Source organism: Microtus oregoni, unplaced genomic scaffold (genome assembly GCF_018167655.1).
Source record: "Microtus oregoni isolate MIOR12 unplaced genomic scaffold, Mior012 000119F_ref0000445, whole genome shotgun sequence".
Lineage (NCBI taxonomy): Eukaryota > Metazoa > Chordata > Mammalia > Rodentia > Cricetidae > Microtus > Microtus oregoni.
Genome location: NW_024544748.1, coordinates 1,113,645 through 1,140,264, shown reverse-complemented (window position 1 = coordinate 1,140,264; position 26,620 = coordinate 1,113,645). Strand labels below are relative to the sequence as shown.

The following is a 26,620-nucleotide window of genomic DNA, read 5'->3' as shown; positions in this document are numbered from 1 at the left end:
AGACAGATTTTTAAAGGTAACACTGGATTTTTGTTTTGCTTTATTTTAATATGTGATGCTTTGTAGAAAGTTTATGTGCCAGTGGGAATCATTGAGTAGAGAAAGGTACATTTGTGGAAGGGAGCATCAGGATTATTGCTAGGGCTGTGCACTGACTGGATCAAAAGGCTTGGAATTAGTTGATCATATACGAGGCTGGATGTTGACAGAGGGTGGACAGTTATCCAAAGTGATGAAAGGACAAGCAGAGTGTTTACTCAGATACATGGGATGCTTCCTTTACTTGTACCTCCTTATCATGAGGATGTGGCCATCAGAGGATTAGATGCTGTGTGGAGAACAGATGAGGCAGGACCTGCAATGCATACAAGTAGAACGAGTAGAGTTCCCAAAAACAGGTGCACATCCATGGACACATACCTTGAGAGCATATGTCCCCTCACATATTTCTTTAATAACGATTGTAGGGGGCAAGCAGTACTTTATTGCCAACATATGCATTGGCTCACGGGGAAGAAAATGTGCTCTGCTTCTTTTCAAAATTCAGGCATGGAAGATGGGGTGGCTCACGGACTGTGTGTGTTTCGGGGAGGGGGAGGTGGCCAAAGGACTACTCCTCACCAGCTGGGAGTTATTTTCCTTTAGAAAGTGAGACCCTTTGCCACATACACTTCAATAAGCTTTGATGTTCAGTGACAGCAGCAATCTCCTACTCTGGCTTCTGGTTGCCATGGCAATTCTGCTGGGGCTAGGAGCTCTACTCTTAGTGCAAATAACTGGAGCCTACGAGTATAGAAAGTAGTATTGAGAGGGAGGGGGAACTTTTACTGAAAAGAATAACCTCATGCATTTGAATTTTTATGATCACTTCCTGTGCCCTACTTCAGGTACTCACACTGTCAGTACTAGACCAGGCCAGGTACACTGTAAACAGAAATCTTAAACCAAACAGGAGATGCTGGCTTTCCCCAGAAGAAGCCATTGTATTAGGAATTTGTCACTTGCTCACAATCCAGGTGGTACCACTGTCCTTTTATTAGTGGAACCCAGTGTTGGGAATAGGCACTAAAACAACCCCATTATAAGGGCCAGGTATATTAATTAAAAATCTCTCTCTCTTTCTGTGTGTGTGTGTGTGCGTGTGCGTGAGCGCGCGTGTGTTTACGTCTGCATGGAGTAATGTATTTTCCAATTGTTTATCTAAAGAAGCTAGAAGAGGGTGTTGGATCCCATGGCACTGAAGTTACAGGTAGATGTGAAATACTAGATGGTTTCTGATAATGAGATTCAAGTCCTCTAGAAGAGTAGTACAGAATATTCCCTGCTCAGCCATCTCTTAAGAACAAGGGAAGGTACCTTACTGGGAGCAAGAGATGCCCAACAGGCTTAGCAGGTTCAACAACAGGGGCAAAGTCAAACATACAACTTTACGAGTATGTTCCCAAAAGGGCTCCTATAAGCTCCCTCTTCATCACGAAAACTAGGTACATGAAAGGGAAGGTCATGCTCAGAAGGGTAAGGTTATACCTAGAGGGGGATATTCAAAGGGTCATGTCGTGACATCCTAATTCAGGCAATCACACTTAATAACAGGCACCCCACCTACAACTGATGTTGCCTCATTCTTCCCCTACCAAAGCAAACAGGGGAAGAAATGAAGTCAGGAGTCGGGGTTTGAACCAAGGCCCGAGATGGTGAGCTGCCTCTGCTCTTCAGCTATGAGCCTCCTTGTCCGAATTCCAGGATTCTTGCTCAGCCATCCAAGTTTCCAGAACCACAATCAGTTTTGAGTGTCAGTGTCCAGACCCATAATGGTTTAATCTGCCCAGTGGCCTGTTGCTATGGCAATTCTGCAAGAGATTTATTCAGTAGATGAAATGAAAGGCAGCAGGAAACTTGGGCGGGGGCTTAGGCACATAGGAAAGGGGGTCCAATTATAATTTGAATGTCTTAATTGCACTAATTGGTACATGTGGGATTAAAAACGCACAAACACAGACCAGAACAACAGGGGACCTGTTTGGGACCAGCAAGTTGCAAAAGGTCCTTTCATTGGCGAAAATGCCACAAAGTAACGGGGAAGGTGAGGGAGGGGCCAAGAAATTAGGACTCAGGGTGAATTGTGTGACTGCCCTGTCTGTCCCGCTGAATGGCCTTTAGCACTGCAGATTCCAGTTGCTGCTTGGGGCCGGTTGAGAGGGACTCATTCAGAATGGTTGCCCTGAGAAGGGAAGAGGTGACCTTTCCTGGCTTGGAGGCCTAGGACACAGGGCACAGAGATGACACAAGGGCCCACAGCTTGGAGCCCAGGTTGCGAGGGTTTTCAGCATTCACTGGCCGTGCCCCTCACATCGCTGCAGCCAGGACCTGCCTTGTTTGTCTCCTTTTCGCCAATATTTTGGACTCTTTAATCAGCTTAGGTGTCTAATGGCTCAGTCATGGCTTAATTGGCCCTCAACTCTGGTTGCTATGGTGATGCAGACAGGAGCTCTTCTCACTAAGTTAAAATAGGAGAGAACCAAGGTGGAGGGAGACAGAAAACGACACAGGCCAAGACTGAAGATGAGAACACGTTAATTACACTAACTAACATTCTTCGGTGATTAAAAGCCCATAAGCACAGTCCGCAGGGCCAGGACGAGGGGACCTGGAGGCTTACCTGGGCACAAAAGCATCCAGCACAGAGGAAACCGATCCATAAGACACGTCCAAAAAGAAATCCAGAGAATGACAGAGACTCTGTATCTCTAGTGGGGATCTCTGGTGAGCGGTTCAGAAAGACACGGGCATAGGGGTTGGGTCAAGACCCTCACCTGAGGACTCCATGACATGCTGTCACCCGGGGAAACTGAGGCTCAGGAGTGAAGAGACTGGAATTCAATGCATGCTGCAAAAAAAGCAGAACTGCATGGACTACTGGGTTCTGGACCACCCAGAACTCTGGCTCCCATCAAGCCTCCAGTTGAAGCCAGCATGGTCCTGCCCCTCATTTCACAGAATCCTGAAGCCCTGAGGGGGAGTGGCCTGTTCATAGTCACAGAGTCCAACATGGCAGGACACAGCTGTCCTTGCACTTAATGCAGACTCAGACAATGGCACATGGCCAAGGGTGACCGTGGGAACACGGAAGGATCGCTGGGTTTTATAGACAGTCTGCGTGACTTGAAAGGCAGGATGAGAATTCTCCCAGGGACTTTGAGTTCTGGAAGCAGATAATGCTCCTTCAGAGGGAGGTGAGAAGCCAAGGAAAGGGAGGAAGGACCTCCTTCCTGCCCACTCCTGGGAGTTCGCTGTGGACTAGCTCCTTCCTGAGCAGTGTCTGGAAAGGATTTCCAGAGACTTTTCCCTGGGACATCTTGCCTGGGGACACCTGGTGTTAATTTGAAGGGTTCTGATAGCCTTTCTGCAATAGGGTACAGGGCAAAGGCATATTCCACTGTGAGGGGATCACATCCCAAACACTGACCTCTAGGCTGCAGGCAAAGCTGGAAGTGGATCCCGGGTGTCAAGATGAGGAGATCTGGGCCGTGTGTATGGGGTGCACAGCTGCAGTTAGAGCACCTTCCACATGCCCACCCTTCTCAAGCAATGATCCCTGGAACATGCACTCACCTAGGTGTTAGCGGACATGGTGGGAGCAAGGCAATCTGTGCGCTTTCCTAAGGACTGAGGACCCTGCTCCTGACCAGAGACAAAGGTTGTGTGGCTCTAACCAGGATGCTTTTCTTCTCTTCTTTCCCTCTGGGTGTGTTTTATTCAATTAGCTAACAAAGCACAGGTTTCCTTCCAGCATTCCCATACATGCTTTGCTTTGGTTGACTCTCGTCTGGCCTTGCACACTCAGAACACTCGTAGCCCTGACTCTCATTTCCACAGCTGTGCCCTTTTGCCCCCAATCTGCCTGCATTTCACTTTAATATCTCATGTTCTCCCCACCCCTCAATCAAACCCTATTTTAATTTTGAGACAGGGACTCGTGTTGTCCAAGATGACCCTTAATTCACTGTGTAGCCAGGGATGACTTTGAAGTCCTGATCCTCTATTGTCCACTTCTCAAGTTCTGGGATTACTGGTATTAGCCACCACATCCTAATCTTGGAGGCTCTGAAAGGACAGCTGGAGAGAATGGCGGCTGCACTCAAGGGCAGCACAGAATGACTCAAAACCAATAGTGAAGAATTAGGGGAATCTGTGACTCACCAGCTGGTTGTAGAAGGGCCGGCGAAGTTTGCAGGATTACTTTAACACTGATCTTTGGATTTTTGGAGTTGCTGGACTCTTGGCAGCTGGGTCAGAGTGAGACTTTCTGAGTGGACCAAGAAAATGTTTTAGCAAAGAGCAGACATGACTCAGGAAGCCTCCACCGTGCCAGGCCAAGCAGAGGTATCAAGAGCACTGAGGTGGTTGGTAGAGTGGAATCCTAAGTAGACACCTGGAGGAGGTTTGGGCTGGAGAGGGAATGAAAGTGAAATGGGAAGTGAAGATAAAGGAGACAGGGAAGAGGAAAGGAGGAGAGGGCAGACGGACCAGAGAGGAAAGACGAAAAGATGAAGAAGCAATTGAGAAGAAGCAGAAAGAGTCGAAGGGAGACAGAGAACTGACAGGAAGATGAACCTTTTCCACCACTGCGTGTTGGTCTAATAAATGTCAGACAGGCTCTTGAGACATGGCTCCATTGGTAAAGTGCTTACTGCACAAGGTTGAGGACTTGAATTCAGTCTCCAGCACCCAAATAAGAGCTGGACCTGCTGAAGGCATCTTTGACTCTGCACTGGGGAAGCAGGGTCAAGAGGATCCCCAGGGCTGTTCAGTGAGAGACCCAGTCTCGAACAATAATGGAGAAAGTGACTGTGGAAGACACCAGAGATTACACACACACACACACACACACACACACACACACACACACACACACACACTACACACGCACAAACAGAAAGAGAGAGGGTATGGTGGGGACCTACAGTACTGCCTTCCCCGTGAGAAGCTATAGCTGATGGACAACACACCCATGTGGTCACACACCTCCACAGTGTACCACTCTCACGGGAGTACCAAAGGTATCAGTTGAGAGAGGATGACACCCCACCTGTGTGTGTGCTTGCCCAATAGTTGCCTAGACCGGTGACTGGAGCTGACCTCCTCTTGTCCCCTTGTGCACAGCTGTGTAGCCTTGATCCTCACCACCTACACGAAGCACAGCTGCATCCTGACCCATAGGAGGAACTTCCATGCCCAGTGACAGCACGTACTCTTCCCTTCTAATCTGCACAGGGGAAGACATTGACAGCATCAGTGCTGGCTCCTTTGCAGATGTATTTTCATGTGGGCATGGGGGGGGGGTGGCCCGCTAGTCCTTTAAGATCCAAATTCACATTCTCAACCAAGCCTCATGTCCCAGCAGGAAGTCTGTGGCAGCCTGCCCTTTTCCCGAGTGCCTTCAGCTGTCTGTCACACAGGGCTTGGGGACATTGCCTCCTCCTGGGACCCTCAGTGTGATCTGGTGAGCTATATGCCTCTAGGAAGGACAGTTCCTGACACAGGTTTTATTTTGTCACCTGACTGGTCTCTGGGGATTGATTCATAGAGGAACCTGTCCCAGAGATGCACAGGTGTGTGCTCAGTCAGCTCCCAGAATGAGACTCATGGAAGGTCCTCTGTTCTGCAGGGTACCCAACAGCTTGCTAGCAGACAAGGGGAGAACTTGGTGGAAGAACACAAGCCCCTCCTCTGTCACCTAGAGGAACTGCAATTCCATTTTAGAGCTGCACATCCACCAGGAAACTGCAAATGAAAGCAGCCTCTGCTGTGGGGTCACAGGGTGTGTGTGCACACCATTACCGAGAGGCTGAGTGTGGGAGTCGGGCTCGTGACCCAGGCCTGTCTCTGTAGAAAGCAGGGATCTGTTTTTTCGGGAAAGGTCTTGCTGCATCCTGCAGCAGTGGCCAGTGATAGTGCACAGTGGAGAAAGCCAGGAAAAGCAATTTTACGAGGTTCACAGACACAGCTAAAAAAGATTGCTGCTGGAGAGGCATCTGCACATGCACAGAGACAATGGACAATGTGTCCCTGGGGGCCAACAAAACTTTATCAGCTCTCTCATAATTAAGCATCGGATGCGTGTTAGCTGGCCCTGATCTTTGCATAGAATTCCTTTCCCCGTTCCTGTCTCTCTGCTGCTGTTTCCCCAAGGAAGTTGCTCCTGGAACACTTTGCTCTGCAACAGAAATCTTGCCTTTTACAAATATCCAAGTAATTGAGGACACAGGATTTAAATGAATACAAAAATGAAAAGTGAATGCTGGTCATATTTTTATTCATATAAAACCAAATAACAGCCCAGAAAATTTTCACACCTTGGAAATTAAAAGCAAATTCAAAACTGCAATCAGGTTCTATATAAAAGTATTGACAAAACACTTTCCAAGACCTATCTGATGATGATAAAAAGCCTTAAAGAAGTTATTAGGATTTTCCACCAATGGAAGAAATGCAATTTTGTATTCAAAATGATGGAATAAATGTATAATAATCAGTAGAGTACTATTATAAAAGCAAAAATATGTATCTTTAAGGATTGTTGCTGGATATGGAGAACCAGAAATCAGGTGTGTTTTATGTTGTAATTGGGCAAATAAATTTTATTTTTAATAATTGGGATTATGGGATTTCTTAATGATTGTCTATGTAAGACTTACAAAATTCAATTTTGCTCTTTTCTTGTATTAACTTCCTGAGCTGCATTTAATGTGTCCATAAGTTAGATATGATGGTGCCTAACGGGCTTAGAGCTGAATTAATGTGTATAAGTGGAAAATTAACCATGAAACAGATGTCCAGAAGCATGTGGCAGGGAATTTTATAAAATGTGTAATGGTTAGTGCTAACTGTCAACTTCACATGATCTAGATCCCACTAAGAGACCTGTCTCCAGGAACAGCTATGAGAGATTTTCTCTATTAGGTTAATTGAAGTGAGAGGACCTGGCCAATGTGGACATAGGCATTCCGTGGCCTGAGATTCTATACTGAATAAAAAGAAAAGAATGTGAACGCAAACATTCATAGCCCTCTGTTTCCTAAGTTCAGATGCAATGTGACTAGTCAGCCTCCTGTTCTTACTACCATGCCTTCCCTGCCTCATGTCACATCCTTTCTGCCATGATAAACTGTGTCCCTCTGGAACTGTAAGCCAAAATTAAACCCCTTTCCCTTTAAGTTGCTTTTGGCAGGGTATTTTATCGCAGCAAGGGGAAGTAACTAAGACATATGGCTATGATGGGAATGTCCCATCTCTAACTTTAAGAAACCAAGTGTTTTACACTCTGTATGCTTTGAAGCAGAAGTATTTTATGCTTTCCTGAATATATTTGCCAAGCCCTGATTCTGCTCTTCTAGATCTTTTGTACATATAGGCCAGCACAGGGAGACAGAATGTCTCTATTACACAAAGAGATCATCCAAGGGTATCTCTAGGTCTTGGAGTTCTAGGGATCCAGTTCCTTTTTTAAAGTTCCTGAAGACATGGTGGTGACAGACCTGCCAGCCTTCATCCTTGCACTATTCCTTCCCTGATATTCATTTCACTCGACATGACTCAAGGGGTAGAGTACACAGGAGAGAATGTGTGTTTCTATTTATAATGTGATGACACTGTCATAAATACTGCATATATATTATTGCATGTTTCAGTATTGCTGTGTGAATATTGGTACCGTGACAGAAATGCTTTAACTTTCATTGAGGAGCTTGAACTGTGTGGAGTATTAATATGGAAAATTTCACCTATACTGTGTCAAATCTCTGTGCTCTCCATTTATAGTACTTGAACTTATTTCATAAAATTCTTCTGTTGGCTTTTAAAATATAGTCCATATATGTTCATGTGCTGGGGAGGTTTGTGTCATCTTGACACAAGCTATAGTCGTATGGAAACAGGGAACCTTGAATGCAAAATATGCTTCCAAATAATTGGCCTGTAGGCAAATCTGTGGGGGCATTTTTCAAATTAACGATTAATGTGGGAAGACACAGATCACTGTGGGCTGTACCATTCCTGGGCAAGTAGTCCTGGATTGTCTAAGAAACCAGGCTGAGCAAACCAGGGAAAACAAGCTGATAAGCAGCAGCCCTCCATGATCTCTGCTTCAGCTCCCACTTCTGTGTTCCTGACTTGGCTTCTGGGGGTAATGAACTATGATTTATAAGCTAAAATTCACCCTGTCCTCCATAAGTTGCTTTTGGTCATGGTGCTTTACACACACATCAACATAAAGCAAGCTACAACACTTTCTTTCTCCACTTCTGGTTCTTTCATCATTGATGTATACTAAACATGAAGAATGTCAAAATCAAAATGCAAGAAAGTCCCAAACATATCTATGTGAGTTTTTTAACCCTTTTTAGTCCATCACTCCTGTGTTTCCATTCCCAGATATTGATCTATATAATATCTGTTAATCTTAGGAATTTTATAGAACCACACAGCATGTTTTCTTTATTGTTGCTTCAATAACATGGTATAGTACTTTTAAACTTCATCCATGCTATTGAATGCATCTGTGATTCTGAGTATTTTATGGTTGAGAGCTAATTATTATATTAATACATACATTTTGCTTTTTCTATTTTTTGTTGATGGATAATTGAGTTATCTCTCAATTTGGGGTCCTATGAATCAAGGTTCTATGAATACATGTACATGTCTTATATAGATATATATTTTTTGTTTAAGTCAATTCATGACAGAATAACAAAAAAGATATATTAGGTAGCATAAACAATAGAAATTTATTTATAACCATCCTAAAGACTAGGTTATAAAGGTACTGTCAGTTCAATGTTAGATGCAGTGTCACAATGAGGGTCATAGACAGCCTCTTTCACTGTGATTTTGCATGGTGGGAGTAGTGAAATCTCTTTTATAAGAACACTGCAATAGTTTGGATGTTGAACATGCCCCCAATAGTCATGCACCAAAGGCTTGGTTCTTTGGTGCTACTGAGAGGTAATTGAGCCTTTAGAAGTTGACCTAGTGGGATAGAGGTTGCGATGCTGAAGGAGATTGAGGTCCTGGCTTTTTTCTCTAAGTTTGGGTCCTGGCCATGAGGTGAACAGTTTTGCAATGCCTTTTGCTTCCACTATGGTGTGTCTCTTTACCACAGACCTTTTCAATGGGGACCACTTTATCATGTACTAGAACTTCTCAAACTGCGAGCCACAGTAAAGCTGCATGATAAAGCTATTGCATTCATGAAGTCACGTCAGCTACTGCTATTAGAGAACAAGAGCTGCATGCACATGACTGAGCCCTTCAACATTTCATTTTGGACTGAGGAGAGGCTCATGAAACTCCACTTGTCTCTGAGTTATTGGCAGTTAATGGTTGTTGGGAGAGGGAATGTCATTTTCTTTAGTGGTGCTGCCATTAATAAGTAGCATTTGCTTCAGTAAATAACCACTCACCCACACTTGGTAAAAAAAAAAATAATTAAATTCAGTGAGTTACAGCCACAAAAAAAGAAGAGATGAAAGTGGAAGAGGGACTTGTTGGGAAGAAAGTTTTCATAAGGGACAAGAGGGTAATGGAAGAGTACTGCGGGGGTGAAAACAACAACAAAAATAATTATATAAACATATGAAACTGTCAAACAATAAAAAGAAGTACTTACTGAAATTAAACCCAAATACCATCTTGCCTATCGAACAGTGATTGATGAAAGCAATAAACAGTATTGCTAAAAAAATAAAGCCTTTATCTTTATAAGTTAATTAGTGCCAGTATTTTGATATAGTAGCAGAAAGTCAACACTGATACCAATCACATTCATGATGGGGCTGCCTCCAACACCCAATTACTCCCTAAATGCTCAGCCTCCTACAAGAATCACTGTGAAGGTTAGTGTTTAAGCATAAATTTTAAGGCGATATACATTCAGTTCATAGCATTTTTTTTTGTTTCCTTTGGGTAAATAACTAGGGATGGGATAGATAGAACATATGATGGTAGGTATGTGTTCCAGTTTATACAAATCTTGCCAACAGCATTCACAGTCTTGCATTGTTTTAAATCCTCACCAACAGTGCATAAACATTTTAGCTGTATATCTTTGCCAAGGGTTCATATGGTAACACTTCTTTTTTTCATTTTAATCTACTTGGTATATTTATGATACTGCTAGAGGAAAAATATTTTAAATCTTAAACCCTTCAGTTCATGATTTTCCACCAGCTCTTAGCATTTGTCAACATTTTCAAGAAACCTTGACTTTGGCAAATGTCACAGACAGGTTCTTCTACATTTCTATCTACAAATTTATGTTTCTAGCATTTACAAGTTAGTTTTAGATTCAACTCCAATTGTTATAGGAAGTAACAGGTTTGATTTTTCTTTTAAAGGAAGTTCCTCAACTCTTTGGTCTAAAATTAATCGACTATACTGTACATTTATATTTCTGCTCCCTTTTTTTCTGTTCCAGTGAATACTGACTGGTATATCTATATGCTAGTAACATACTATTATATTACTATAGTTTGGTTAGTGTACTCAGAGGGAAGAAAGCCCACACATCACTATCTCTGTTCATATTGCTCAGAAGAAAACACAGGCGATAAAAAGCAAATTGGTATTATATAATCTATGCAGAAGAAATAGGAACAAGTTTGGAGTTCATTCACCCTCTTTTCTATGTATACCATGAATTACAATCAGAACACATCTCCAGCTCATCAGTTGATGAGCCTACTATCCTAAAGCCAGGGGATCTGATTGTAGAAGCAGTGGGTGGTAATTTTCAGAGCTTGTTTTCTTTCTGGTTGAGTTTCAATTAAAGTTTATAGGAACTAAAATTTGAATTTCAAATAACTATCACATGCAATGAAATATTGTTCCTTGATTTGTTTCAGTTATTTGAAAATGAAAAAATTAGCTAAACTTGGTACCACACAGCAGTAATGCCAGCACTCAGTTGATGAAGAAAAAAAATATCAGGAATTCAAGGTAATTGTCAGCTACATATATAAAAAAAAAAAAACCCTTAAGGATCGTCTAAGCTTCATAAGACCCCCATATAACCAAAAACAAACAAACAAACAAACAAACAAAACACAGAAAAAATGAGTCTTAGCAACAAGAATGTACTTAAAAATAGCTAGGCCAGTTTGGGCCCATGGCTTGTAGTCTGTTAGTATGTATGCAAAGTTGTCTGTGAATCATTAACAATACCATATCATCTAGATTTCTATAAATGTACCAGAACCATATAATTGTTAGCTATATAACTTTGTCATTTTGTCATCATTTTAGCTATTCTATTATTTTATGTTTCCATGTAAGCTTAATAATTAGTTTTTCAATTCCTTTAAAAAGCCTGATGGTATTTTTCTTGTCATATATCTATAGGATTGAGGATACATCTTAAGTATCCTGAACAAGGATAACACCAATAGACATGCTTGTTGAAAGGAGAGTGGGCCTGCTTTTTGTCCCGGCTGCCCCGCAAGCTTAACCCCTGAAATAACCACACAGAAATTGTATTAATTAAATGACTGCCTGGCCCATTAGCTCTAACTCTTGTTGGCTGACTCTCACATCTTGACTAACCCATTTCTATTATATCTGTGTATCACCACGTAACTGTGGCTTACCGGCAAGATTCTAACCTATGTCCATCTCAGGCAGAAGATTCATGACATCTCCCTGTCTGTCCTTCTTCCCAGCATTCAGTTCTGTTTACTCTGCCTACCTAAGTGCTGCCCTATCAAAAGGCCAAGACAGTTTCTTTATTCAACCAATTAAAGTAACACATATACAAAAGAACCTTCTATACCACATGCTAACAAGAAAAGGAAATTTTTTTATGGAACCTCAGCCCTAGACAAAGAACTTTAGGTAACTAAGAAATTCTAAGAATAGGAAGGAGAAATAATCTTTCCCAGAAAGGAGCCTTCTAATTAGTTATCTAATACCCAATGATCATCCTGAAATTACATACATGCACGTAACTCTATACAGACTGAACAGATTGTATATGTATATATTAACATATAATATATTAACACATATATGTGAACATATTATATACTTGTGTGTGTGAGAGTGAGTGAGTTTAACAATGAAAGAAATAAAGACCATGAACTTGAGAGAGAATTGGAGGGAAGAAAGAGAAGGTAGAAAATGATATCATTATATTTTAATATTTGAAAATTAAAAATTAGAAAAGAATATAGAGTCTTTCAATCCATAAACATATCACTCTATTTTTGTAAGTATTTTTCTTACCTTGGAAATAATTTCTCTACTTTTCAGTCTAGTAGTCTAGTTAAAGGATTAGTAAAAGTTCTAATAGGAATGCGATCTGTGGCACATACATTTCTGCCCCAACTACTTGGTTATAGTATCACAGTGCACAAATAGACACACAGCACAGGAACAAATAGGCATGGCTGTGTTCTTAGAGAATTATATTAACAAAAATGGGGCATGAGCTGGTTGCCCTACAGGCTCTAGTTTGACAACCAACTCTTTGATGCAGTACATCTGTTATACTTATTCTCATTGTTTTAAATGTGTTTATCATCTTCAAAGACATTTAATTTAATTTTACAGTTATGTACTATATACAAATATATTACTTCACCATTGACTTTGCTATAATCACCAACTGTTTTAGTAAAATGTCACTTCATTAGTAGCTTCATTCTATACAATGATGCCGTCTAAAAGTGACAATGTTAATTAGTCCTTTCCAACCTTTATGTATTTTATTTCTTATCTCAGTAACTGGGGCTTACAATGCAATGTTTCCAGTATTGGCAGTATTGGTATGAGAGTAGCCATCCTTGCCTTGCTGCTATCATAAGCAAGAAGTGTCCAATGTTTCACCTTTAACTATGGAATTAGCCTAATATATATATATATATATATATATATATATATATATACTTGTTATCAGATGAAAGGCATTTTCTTCTATTTCTGTTTTTGTTGTTATGCTTAAATAAATAAATGGTTGTTAAACTTCCTGTAACTTGTATTACAATAATATTGGAGAAGAGAATCTGGTTTTTATTCAGGTTAGAGCTCAGGAACACTAGCCTATCCAAAGTCTAAGATTTGGCAAGAACATAGATGCTTGTTTTCTTTCACATCTTACCACCCTACAAATGGGCTCCAGTACAATAACAGTAGAAAAACAGCTGGAAGAATGGCAAAATGCAGACTCTAGCTGACAAAGAATAAGGAAATCCAAACACAGCAGATGATACATAAAACACGAGAAGAAAGTAAAGCTTTTGATACATGCAGCTACAGCATACACTGAATATAGGCTGGAACTTAATCAGATTGGTACAAAAATCTCACATTTAATGGTTTATTTTCCTCAGGTCTAGTTACCCAAAATATCATGTCTAGTTTTGAAGAAAAAGAGGAAGCATTTTGATGTCACACATAGTTTGAAGAGACAAAGCAAGCTTTAAGATTACATCTGATATTATGTATTTTTAATTATCTAATAATCACTATAAAATAATTATAATTAATATGTTAAGGGCGCTAATGGAAAAAGTAGGCAAATTACAAGAACAGATGGGCACTGTAAGTAGAGAGATGGAAATTCTAAGAAGGAATTAAAAGAAATGTAATAGAAATTCTGAACACTGTAAGAGAATTGACTTGCCTTTGATGGACACACAAGTATACCTGACACAACCACGAAAAAATTATTATTCTTCAAACCATAGACATACAAGCCTCTCAAACTTAAATTTAAGAAGGAAAAAAATAAAAGAAAAAAACAGAAGAGGACATTTGAGTACTGTGTGATAATATAAAAAACAACACAGCATATGCATAGTTTGAATACCAGAAGGAGAACAGAGTGAGAACAGTACAGAAGAAATATTTGAATAAAACTAGAGAATGTGTCAAAATGAACGACTGACTCCAAGCAATAGCCATCAGCAACTCAGAGAAGAACAAGAAGGATTTTAAAAGGAAAAAGAGTATTTAGATATATCACATTTAAATTGCAGACAACAAGACAGAAAGGAAATCTTAAAATAATCTAAAGAGATTAAAAACGTATTCCATATGGATGAAAGAGATTAGAATTATAGTGGAAAGCTTGTCAGTAAACACATAAGCAAAGGGTAAAAAACTAAATTTTTGGAAGAAAAAAATAAACTTAGAATTTGATATCCATCAAAATTATCCTTCAAAAGTGAAATAAAAGATTTTTCAGACAAATAAAAATGATTCATTGCCACCAGACATGTCTCAAAAACTATTAGTTCAAGTTCTTCATAAGAAATATATAGGTCAGAATATTGAATCTACATAAAGAAAAAGTGTTTGAATGGAATAAAATGTGTAAATAGATTATACTCACCTTAGTCATATTTGATCTAAAAGTTAACTTTACTCAGAACAATAATAGCAACCATGTATTGGTAATTATAACACATGCATAATGAAATGAATGTCAGAAATTTACAAGCAATGCAGGAAAGTGTTTTTTTTTTATTCCTGTACTTTATGTGAAGTGGTACATTGATATTTGATGGTAGATTTGAATTATTGCAATGTATATATTATTATTCTATTATAAGCCCTGAAATTTTTATTCTTCTCTCAAATATTACATACTGACCATAGTTTCGCCTCCCTCCTCTGTCCACTCACTTTCTCTCCCCTCAACTCCTCTCTTCTCCAGATTCGCCCATCTTCCATCTCCCCTCAGAAAAGAGCAGGCCTCCCAGGGAGATAAACCAAACACAGCATAATAAGCTACAATAAGACCAGGCACATATTATCACATCAAGGCTGAAAAAGGCATCCCAGTCAGAGAAAAAAAGGACCCAAGCACAGGCAAAAGAGTCAGAGACACCTCCCCACACTCCCACTGTTAGGAATCCCACAAGAACACCAAGCTACTTGGCCATAATGTATATGCAGAGGACCTAGGTAAGACCCCTACAGACTCCTTGGTCTCTGCAGGACCCCAGGAGTCCCCATCAATAATTCTGTGGGCTGTGTTCTGTTGTCACTGACGATCTGGTTCCTCTGAACCTTGCTCCACTCTTCCGCAGGATTCCCTGAGCTCTGCCTAATGTTTAGCTGTGGATCTCTGCATTGCGCCCATCAGTTGCTAGATGACTTTCTCTGATCTCTTTGATAATGATTCTGCTAAGCTCCAGTCCTGTTGCGGGAGGTCCTTCCGCTCCTCCAACCAACAGCCGCTGAGATACCAGCCCATTGGGACGTGGTCTCTCTCCCTTCAAAAAAGCGGCCACTTCCCTCTCCTCGCTCTCTTACTTCCTGCTCTGCTTCAGGCGACTAGACTCCCTGATTGCGCAGAGGGCTGTTGTCTAGGACAGTGATGTGTAAGTTTTTTCCCCTTTAAATAAATAACCATTCTATTAATCATAATTCCAAACTGGTGTGGGATTGTTTGTGACTTACGCCTTCGTCTTCACAGTTCCAGAACACTCTGCAGACAGGACAAACTCTACGTTGAAGGTTTTGTGACTGGGTTGGTGTCCCAATCTCTTCACTTGAGGACTTGCCTATTACAGAAGAGGGGGGTTCAGGCTACTTGTCCCCCATTACTAGGAATCTTTGCTAGGGTTAATCTGGTATGGACTTTTCCTTCCACCAGGTTTCTACCTCAGCCTTGAAATGCCCCCCCCCCAGTTCCAGTCATTTCTCTCTCCTCCGATCTGATCCGTACTGTTCCCAATCCCACCTGCCCCCAGACCACCCTCTAAATCTATTCTATTTCCCAAAGAGATTGTTGAGTCCACTTAACCCCTCCTTGTTACTTAGCTTCTCTAGGTCTGCGGATTGTAGCATGATTATCTTTTACTAAAAAGCTAATATCCACTCATGAGTACCTACTATGTTTCTCTTTCTGGGTCTGGGTTACCTCACTCAAGATGATCTTTTTTAGTTCTATTTGCCATAAATTTTCATGATGCCATTGTTTTTAACAGCTGAGTAGTACTCCATTATGTAAATGCACCACATTTTCTTTCTCCATTCTTCAGTTGAGGGACTTCTAGGTTGTTCCCAGTTTCTGGTTATTATGAATTTGGAGGAAGAGGAACACTCCTCCCTTGCTGGTTGAGTGCAAACTAGTACACTCACTTTGAATATCAATATGGCAGTTTCTCAGAATATTGGGAAATGATCTACTTTAAGATCTAGCTTCTACCACTCCTGGACATATAACCAAAAGACACTCCATCCTATCATAAGGACACTTATTTAACTATGTTCATAGCAGCATTATTCATAACCCCCTCCATGGCCTCTGCATCAGCTCCTGCCTCCAAGATCCTGCCCTGTTTGAGTTCCTGATCTGGCTTTCTTCAATGACGAACAGTGGGTGACATGTAAGCGTAAGTCAAATAAACACTTTTGTTACAACTTGCTTTTTGGTCATGGTGTTTCATCAGAACAACAGAAACTCAACCAGCTACAAAATATACTTCAGTGAAAATAGAAACCACATGAGGCATCTTCTCATACCTCAATGAGTTAAACTAGATACCATTACTAACAAGATAGCTAGAAAATCCTCTTGAGTATTTTTAAACTGAATACCACACTTCTAAATGGCACATGAGTCAATGGAAAAGTCTCAAGAGAAAATAAAAATACCTTTGAACTGAATGAAATCATAATTTATTAAAATATACAGAATGCAACAAATCAGAGCTTAGGAACTTTACAGAATTACACATATTAGAAAAGAAAAAAAGATATTAAACCAATAATCTAGACTTTTTCTTTATGAAACAAGTCAAAAAAACATGGTAAGCCTACAACAAGCAGAAAAAATATTCTAAAACTTAGAATAGAAATCAATAAAGATGAAAAGAGTGGAGAAAAAAACAATGAAACCAAGATATATTTCTCTGATCAATCAAAACATAACCATGAATGAAAACAAAACACAAATTGCCAATATCAACCATGAGGAAGAGGTTACCAGTACTGACCTCACCAATACTAAGGGGATTATTTAGGAGTATAGTGAACAACCGTACCCAAACATTCGATAACAACGTAAAGTGAACCAATGTCTTTTAAAAGATTGCCGCCCCTACATGGCCTAGAACTGAAACTGAGCAAAGGATGTCAGGATTGAACATGCATATACACGTCTCAAGCTGCTGGTAGAAGAAGCCCTTTATTGAACAGCACCATGGAGGTTTTATTTTTATTTTTTTTTAATGTAAAGTGTATTTATTTAAAAAAAATACAAAATAAACTAAAAGTCTGTCTTTGTTTATGGCCTTTCCTTGTTTTCTTTTACTGAGATGGGGTGTCCTTCACCTCCTCACAGTTTTGGCCAGACCAGGGGACCTAAGGAAGGCAGAGGCCTCCCACAGCAAGTCTCCCAGGGCAGACAGTAGTTTAGTCACTTGAGCCTGGCCTGAATGGCAAAATAAGAGTGAGAAATTACTGTTTTATATTTATTGTGGGAAAGAAATGGTGGGATAAACAAAACATGAGCCCCTCATACTTTCAGACCCGTGAAGTTTTTCCTCCATACCCAACGTGACCAAGCCTCAAGTACCCCTCAACTTCTAGGACTGAAAAAGACCTAGGGGTGGCCAGACTGCTCCTTAAAGGTCTCACACACGGTGATAGAGATGCAGCCCCACTCTCTTCCCCCTCTGCCCCCCCCCCACCATGGAGGTTTTATGCCTAACACAGCCAGGTGGGCCAACAGGTGAAGACCTCATTGCCCGATCCTCGGTCAAGGTCAGGGCAATGCGTGCTCAGGAAGCAGGGTTGGTAAACAACTTTGACACAGCTCTCAGAAGCTCAAATCACTAGCAGGGAAGAGCAGCTGGAGGCCAGGACTCCAAACGGTCCCAACAAAAGATAAAGCATTAAAATATCACACAGAGAATGGATCATCTGAATAAACCTATCTATTAAATAAACTTAATGAATCATGAAAAACCTTAACAGAAAAAAAAAGTGCTTGGGTAAGATGGTTTCCCTATAAATTCTAGTATTATGGAAGAAAGAAACTTCCAGAAATTGGAATCAGACAAAGCACTTCTTTTGTCACTTTATGTACTTTGTGTGTGTGTGCGGTGACACACACGTGAAAGTCAGAACATAGTTTACAAGAATTGATTCTCTGCTTTCACCTCTTATGTCTTACAACTTGAAGTCACGTCATCAGGCTTCGACAGTCAAGTGTTTCTTCCCTCTAGGACATTTCCTGTGTGAAAAAAGCTTATTTTCCTCCTTTCCGAAGCCGGTAGGTCTTCATCTAGGGTGGGGCCTTGTGAAATTTCCTCAGTTCATGTCCACTGGTACTGTCATAATGTAAGTCTTATTAGGCTTGTTGTGATTTTATGCATGCAACTTCCTTGTCATGTTTAGAAGACATTGTCTTGTAGCAGTTGTCCTTGTTCCCTGGCTCTTATACTCTTCCCCCTCCTCTTCGGGGATTTTCCCTGAGCCTTGGGTTGCACTACATATGTATGTTTTGGAACTGGGCACGCACAATCACTTATTATCTGCACTTTTACTTGTTGGGGATCTCAGGAACAGTCTCTGTCTGCTATTAAAAGAAGCTTCTTTAATGAAGGGTGAGAGCTATACTTACATTTTTAATGATATGTCCCCCATCAGGCATTTGATTAATTAGTTTTCAGATGGTGGCATGGTTTGGGTGACTTTAGGAGGTGTGACCTGGCTGGGGGAAGTATATCACTAGAGACAGACTTTGAGGTATCAAAAACCATACAACATCCCCAGTGTAGTCTCTCTGTTTCATGACTACAGTTGAAGATGTGTGCCTTCAACTTCCTGTGCATGCTGCCATGCCTGTTGCCTGCTGTTAGATTCCCTGGCATGATAGTCTCTTATCCCTCTGGAACTGCAAGGCCAGATAAATCTTTCCTTCTATAGGTTCCTTTGTCATATTGTTTATCACAGCAATGAAAAAGTAGCTGTTATAAAGAAGTTTTAAGGGTAAGTATTTAGTAGATAGCGAGAAATTCTATTTGTTTAGGAAAATGATAGTTGTAAATTCTCTTTTAGGGTCTATGACCTCTCAATGTCAGCAGTCGGATAGGTTGCAGGACCAGGTATGAATTCCTCTAATTTAGCAGTCCTTAAGTTCAATTAGACAGCTGTTTGTAACTCCCAAAAATAATGATGCCACTATTGCACTATTGAAGACGTGTAGATGGGCTGTAGCTGGATAGAACTATTGATTACTTTGCTCTATTGGCAGCTTGAATAGCACCATTCAATACTGTAAGAATTAGTCTGCAGGAAGGTGACTTTTAGGTCAGCTCCTGTTTGATTTCTTCAGGTTCTTTGTCCAAAGTGTATGATATCTTCAGCAACAGTGTCTTCTCATCAAGTTCTGAGAGGCAATTAAGAGCAATGGCAACAGCCTGTATTGTTTTGGTAATCACTGAGATGATCCCCTCCAGCCCAGCAGCTCAAAGGGACGTTTCCCACACCAGACATTAAGGTTTTGCTAATCTATGGTTCTCAGAAGCACCATTATCATCCAGTGTGGTGTAACTCCATAATATATGTATATACATATTTATTTTTATGTACTTAGGATTTGTTTTTATGAATATGAGTATTCCTCTCTCTCTCTCTCTCTCTCTCTCTCTGTGTGTGTGTGTGTGTGTGTGTGTGTGTGTGTGTGTGTGTGTGTGTGTGTGTGTGTGATATCTGAAACTGAAGTGAACTCCAGTCCTCTGGTAGAGGAACAAGTACTCTTAAGTGCTGAGCCATCTCTACAACCCTTGTCTGTCTGTCTGTCTATTCATCTACCTATCTATTAGGCGATCTTATAAAATCATATGACTCCTTGTGATTGTTTCAAATATCCCTAGCATTTAGTCTCTCCTTTCTTCCTCTCTCTCCATGTAGTAATGGGGGCGGCGGGGCTGCGTTCCCAGCACCCCAGCTGCCTGCTTGGCTAGCTTATGCCCCAAAATAATTACACAGACACAGTATTCTTTTAATCACTGCTTGGCCCATTCTCTTCTAGGCTAATTCTCACATATTAATTTAGCCCATTTCTAATCATCTGTGTGTAGCACCCCAAGGTGCGCTTACCGGGGAGATTCTAGCCTAGTCCATCCTGGGTCGGAGCTTCATGGCATGTGTCTGCCCGGGAGCGGGGCATGGTGTCTCTCCCAGGCGTCAGCTCCCGAGAGGACAGTGGTCGAGTCTGCGCTCACTTCCTCTTCGTCCCAGCGTTCTGTCCTGTTTACTCCTCCCACCTATCCTCTAACCAATAAAATGGGCCAGGGCAGTTCCTTTATTAGCCAATGACCTTCCTCCATCATTTACCCTTTTTCGGTTTAAACAAAAAAAAAAGCTTTAACTTTAACATAGCAAAATTACATATAACAAAACAGTTATCAAGTAAAAGTTACAATAATCTTTATCATAACTAAGGAAAACTATAACTATAACTAACTATTCTTAACTCCATCAAAGACTCCAGAAAGATATAATATTACCTAAGTAAACAAGAACTAAGAAACTTCAAACTCTAGAAATGACAAAGACATCTCGCTGCCTGGACAGTCACCCAAAGTTCTTTTGTACCGTTGGGGCATCCATCTTCAGCCTTCAGGCCCATGCTATCCAGCAGACATTTCCATAAAGCAGGAAAATTCAAAGTCAGTTTAGTCACTATCTGTTGTGTCCTGCAGAATGTCTTGCAGACTCTTTCATGAATCAGGAACCCCGAAAGATCATCTCACCTTAGGCAAGTTCAGTAGTCCTCTCTCTGTGGGTTCTCTGTGTCCAGTGTATGCAATAGTCCAGGCAAGAGCAGTTTCTTGCCCAAATGGCTATCAAACTCCATAAGGTGCCTCTTCGAAGCCCACCTTCCTCTTGAAGTAGATTGGTGCTTCCAGGAGCAGAGTGTCTCATTGTCATGAAAAGTCCTCAGTTATTAAAACATTTAAAATGCCATATTCTATAATCTTTGAAAAATATGAAGAATGCCTATCTAAAATATATCTCTATATATCTAGAAAATCTAACTAACATGACTACAAGCTTTACTATTATCAATGATTATCCATTAACAACCTATATTTCTTAATTATACAGTACATATTTAAATGAACTACACAATCACAATACCTTAATCAAAATCAGAAACACTTATACATATAACAAAATTGACCTTAAATCTCTATCAATAAAGCAAAATCTATATTAATGCAAATTATTCATATCTATATCATATCCCCCTTTAAATGTAAAAGAACATTTATAAACATTTTTTGGGAATATGGGCGCAGTTATGTCTCTCCAAACTGCTTCCTGCTGAATGGGGGCGTTGTTAATTAGGTCTTTCATGGTATAACCTGTGAGCTAGTTTCATCTCAGTTGGCAGTTGAGCGAAGCAATTTTCTGAAGATGTTCACTGCAACCCTTCAGGAGGGTGTGGTCCATCATACCAAATTGGAATAGAAGAAATGAACAGCGTCTCATCCTCTGTGAAAACAAAATAAGAAACTCCTTTCCAAAGTATCATATCCTTAGATCCAAACTCAAAATATCTATGTTGGATTAGTTCAGAAGCATTTATAAACAAATATCTTTTAGTAGCTTTTGCTCTTTCCTCAGCATTCAAATATTTCAAAGAGAGCATAATAGCATACAGTATCAAAATTCTCTGTCTGTTTTCCATCTTTGTACAGCTTTGTTTTAACCTCTATTTCGTTTATTTTTACTTTTAACTTTTTGCTTTTTGAGACAGGTTCTCTGTATCTTTGACCTGAAGTAACTCTATAGACCAGGCTGTCCTTGAGCTCTCATAGACCCGCCTGTCTCTGCCTTCCAGGCATTGGGATTAAAGGTGTAAGCTACTACACCTTGAACTCACAGAGATCTGTTTGCCTCTGCCTTCTATGCACTGGGATTAAAGGCGTGTGCTACCACACACAACAACTCTCTTCCTTTTTTTGTTTTTTACTTTAAGAACTTCAACTTTTAGTCTGCATATATTTTTAACACACTTTAAACCATTCAGAAATTTTCTCTGTCTTTGAATCTCTCTTTACTGTATATCTCTCTTTTTCTGACCACACGAGTCTTTAATTTACCAAGCAATATCAGTAGGATTAAAGGCGTGGCTTTGCCAGCTAGATCCAGTCCATTCCTTAGCTTTCCAGCCTCATGGCTGAGGTACTGGCTGTAGCCAGCAAGCAAGCTTCAGCAGCCTGTGCTTGCAAACCACACAAACCGCCTGCGTAAAAGAGTCAGAGTTTGCCCTGGCAGGACAGCCCAGAAAGCCGGCATTTTTAAACAGCGCAGCTTTTTTCCTGCTACGGCTGAAAACCGAAAAGCATGCGTTCAGCTTTTCGTCAACACTGTTTAAGTGTTTCGTGGCAGGACCTCTTAAAGAGCTGCAGGCTTTGCAGCTAAAGCTGAGTCAGGAAGCCTCTCTTAGATGAGGCGCTTGCTTGCCTCTAGCAAGCAGAGTAGAACCGAGAAATTGCTGCTACCAAGAAACCAGGCACAATGCTTTCATTTTGTTCTAGAATTACTTCCCAAGCTGTCTCAGGCTTTATGTGGAAGCAGTTGTCCACGTGGGCGCCATATGTAGTAATAGGAGCAGCGGGGCTGTGTCCCCAGCACCCCGGCTGCCTGCTCGGCTAGCTTATGCCCCAAAATAATTACACAGACACTGTATTCTTTTAATCACTGCTTGGCCCATTCTCTTCTAGGCTAATTCTCACATATTAATTTAGCCCATTTCTAATCATCTGTGTGTAGCACCCCAAGGTGCGCTTACCGGGGAGATTCTAGCCTAGTCCATCCTGGGTCGGAGCTTCATGGCATGTGTCTGCCCGGGAGCGGGGCATGGTGTCTCTCCCAGGCGTCAGCTCCCGAGAGGACAGTGGTCGAGTCTGCGCTCACTTCTTCTTCCTCCCAGCGTTCTGTCCTGTTTACTCCTCCCACCTATCCTCTAACCAATAAAATGGGCCAGGGCAGTTCCTTTATTAGCCAATGACCTTCCTCCATCATCTCCATATGACCTTCCTCCCCCGTTAAAGTTCCCACATTTTTCATCTCCTTCATAACACCTGTATTCTACGATCCCCCTCTTTGCATTAGCAGACAAAGCATTTCTTAACTGAGTCTAGGAAATTATTACCCCAATCCAAACATAAATAGAAATATTACAATAAAAAACTTTAAACCAACTTTTCTTATGAATATGAATACAAAAATCTTCAATAAAACATTAGCATTCAGCAGAAATAGGAAGGAGATGAAAGAGAAATGGGATGTGTGTGAAAAGAACAAAATGCATTATATACATATACTAAAAAAAATAAAGATAAAATTTAAAACATTAGCAAATTAAACACAATGACTAGCAAAAATAATTCTATACAATGGAAAATTGGGATTTATTCTAGATATACAAGACTGTTTTAACATTCAAAAATTAACAAATATAATTGAATACTGAGCAGGCTAGAGAATAAAATCATATTCATTATCAATTGAAACCGAAAAATTCATTTCACAAAAATAATATTTATTTGTGGCAAAACTCATGAAACTAGGAATAGATTGACATTCTCAACTTCAAAAGGACAGCAATAAAAAGGCTAAAGTTAATATATTTAGTAAATAAACCCTCTTATTACCTTTTAATATCTACAGGGAGATTTACTCTTTCTTCCTGATATTTGTGAGTTATATTTCTTCTCATTTTCCTTCACGATTCTTGCTAGATGCCTGGCAATACTAATGTTTTTATTAATTTATTTATTTATTAAAGATTTCTGCCTCCTCTCCTCCACCGCCTCCCATATCCCTCCCCCTCCCCAATCAAGTCCCCCTCCCTTATCAGCCCGAAGAGCAGTCCAGGTTCCCTGCCTTGTGGGAATTCCAAGGACCTCCCACCTCCTTCCATGTCTAGTAAGGTGAGCATCCAAACTGCCTAGGCTCCCACAAAGCCAATACGTGCAGTAGGATCAAAACCCAGTGTCATTGATCTTGACTTAAACCCTTTTTTATTTAAAACTTTTTACATTTTACATATTATCCCCAGTTCCCCCTCTCTCCCTTTCTCTTGTTCCCACCTACCCCCTTTCCAATCCCCATCCACTCCTCAGAGTCTGGCATACCAAGTTGAGGCAGGATCAAAGTGTTCCTCCCCTATATCTAGGCTGAGCAAGGTATCCCTGCAAAGAGAATGGGCTCCAAACAGCCAATTCATGCATCTGGGATAAGTCCTGGCCCCATTGCCAGCCCCCTTTCCCAACATATCAAGCCATATAACTGTCATCTACGTTCAGAGGGTCTAGTTCAGTCCCATGAAGGTTCCCAGTTGTCCGTTCAGAGTCTGTGAGCTCCCACTAGGTTGTGTAAACTGTTTTTTATTTGGGTATCCCCATCATGCTCTTGACCTCCCCTTGCTCAAATAAATCCCTCCTCTCTCTCTTTAACTATGTTCCTGGAGCTACGCCTGGTGCTTGGCTGTGGATCTCTGTATCTGCTTCCATCAGTTACCGAATGTAGGTTCTATGATGACAATTAGAGTAGTCACTAATCTGATTATAGGGGAAGGACAATTCAGGCATCCTCTCCACTATTGCTAGGAGTCTTATCTGGGGTCATCCTTGTAGATTCCTGGTAATTTCCCTAGTACCAGGTTTCTCCCTAAACCCATAATGACTCCTTCTATCAAGATATCTCTTTCATTGCTTTCCTCCTTCATCCCTCCACCATGGTTTTTATTGTGTCTTTTCCATTCTAATTTAATAATTTGTTATTTCTACACTCGTTCTTAAATTTTGTGAGACAGGGTCTCATTTAGCTTCTATCGGCTTCAAGTTTACTATGTATCTGAGGTTAGTCTTGCACTCCTTGCTATCCTGTTCTACTCCACAAGTAGTGGAGTTACAGGTATGTACCATGGCACCTGACTTAAATTTTTCATTATTCTTTCAACTAATATGCTTTTGTTACTTTCTTACTATGAAAAGTTAGTCCATTGATTTTTAAATGTTCTTGTTTGCTAATACATGCAATGATTTCCATTTAAAACTTATTCTAATAGCATCTAACAAACATTTGACATGGTGTAGTTTTATTATACTTCTGCTCTATAAAAGATACTGTTAAAAGAATGAAAAAAGAGGGGTGGGAAGATGGTTCGTGGAGAAAAAGTGATTGCCACAGAAGTGTAAGGACATGAGCTCATAACTGCAGAACCCGCATAAATATGTACACAGTGATGCATTTTATAACCACAGTGTTCCTATGGTTAGATGAAGGGCAAGATGGGAAAATACTAGGAAGTTCACAGGTCAGCTAGCCTGGCATTCACAGCAGTAAACAACAAGAGACCCTATCTCAATCAAAATAGAAGGGAGGACAGATACTCAAGGCTACCTTTTGACCTTTACATGCACACCATGGCACACATGCACTAGTATTTACACACACAGATACACACACACCAACACTAAAACTTGAAAAAATTGAAAAGAAAAGTCATATACGAGGAGAAAAATTTAAAGACATATATATTGAGTATCTATTATCTAAAATATACAAAGAATTTTTAAAATCAAGAGTGTAAGTTCCGGTGTCTGGCCTCCATCTTTGGAGGCCCTGCCCCTGTGCCTGCCAAACCTTGACCCCTCCCAGAGGAGTGTCCACCAAACCTTGACCACTCCCCCAGTCTATTTAAACTGCTCCCCAGAGAGTTCCTTCATGGTCTTCCCTCTCACCTACCAAGTGGTCATGTTTGCAGCTTCCCAGTTCCCCTCGAGGCCACCCAAGAGTGCAGGAATCCCATTAAACCTGGATATCCTTTAATTTGGCTTGTTGTGATTTGGCTTGATTGGGATTTTTGCATCGGCAGAGAGCTTACATTGGGAAATATCCCTAACATCTGGAGGTCCCACTGAGATAGGGTGGCCTTTCCCCGTGGCCTACGGCCACACATCAAAAGCACCCTAGTCCACAATCTGAACTCTCCACACCAGGCTAAAACCGGCTTCCGGACTACAGTGGCTGCATCTTGGTGAGTCCCTTTTTCTTGTCTATGCTATAAGGTTTTGGGGGACCCATTCATACTTACTTTCGTCCCTTATTGGACTCTTGTGGAAGACGCGGACCTGTGCCAAGAGGCCAGTCTCAGTGGCTAGGCTGGGCCTAGCTGAGGTGGATTTTGTTTGTTTTAGGGATGCCTAGAATTCAATTTTCACAACCCCATTTAGGCCTAAGAGCTATTTTGGTGGACATGCTGTAATAAACTTAGGCCATGCAATTGGGCATAGACTTTAAAATGGGTACTTATAGTTCAAAGCCAGATCTGCTGTCGCCCCTGGGGTGCCTCTTAAAGTCTACCATCCTCTAGGACCTAGAAAATTTTTGTCACCATAGGGACAAATGGACAGAGCTTACATATGTCCATGTTTTTGGGCTCTGTGCTCTCGCCCTTCCCTCAGTAGCCAGTGTTTGCAGCACTGGTCTTGGTCGCTAGGGCTGCGATGCCTTCAAATTCCCAGTCATCTGGGAATTGGGACCCTGATAATTCCAGCTGGACCACGCAGCCACAGGCACTGGC

The 26,620-nt window shown here is 40.9% G+C and overlaps 2 long non-coding RNA genes across 2 annotated transcripts; both read right to left on the bottom strand.

Annotated features, from left to right (window-relative positions):
* Positions 1 to 1,677: 1,677 nt before the first annotated feature.
* On the bottom strand, positions 1,678 to 3,632 carry LOC121444265. The gene is made up of 3 exons (XR_005973767.1): positions 3,613 to 3,632; positions 2,814 to 2,887; positions 1,678 to 1,850 (listed from the first exon to the last, which is right to left on the bottom strand). It is a non-coding gene; the product is annotated as an uncharacterized LOC121444265 (long non-coding RNA).
* Positions 3,629 to 5,185, bottom strand: LOC121444266. Its single transcript, XR_005973768.1, has 3 exons — positions 5,090 to 5,185; positions 4,201 to 4,306; positions 3,629 to 3,681 (listed from the first exon to the last, which is right to left on the bottom strand). It is a non-coding gene; the product is annotated as an uncharacterized LOC121444266 (long non-coding RNA).
* Positions 5,186 to 26,620: the final 21,435 nt, after the last annotated feature.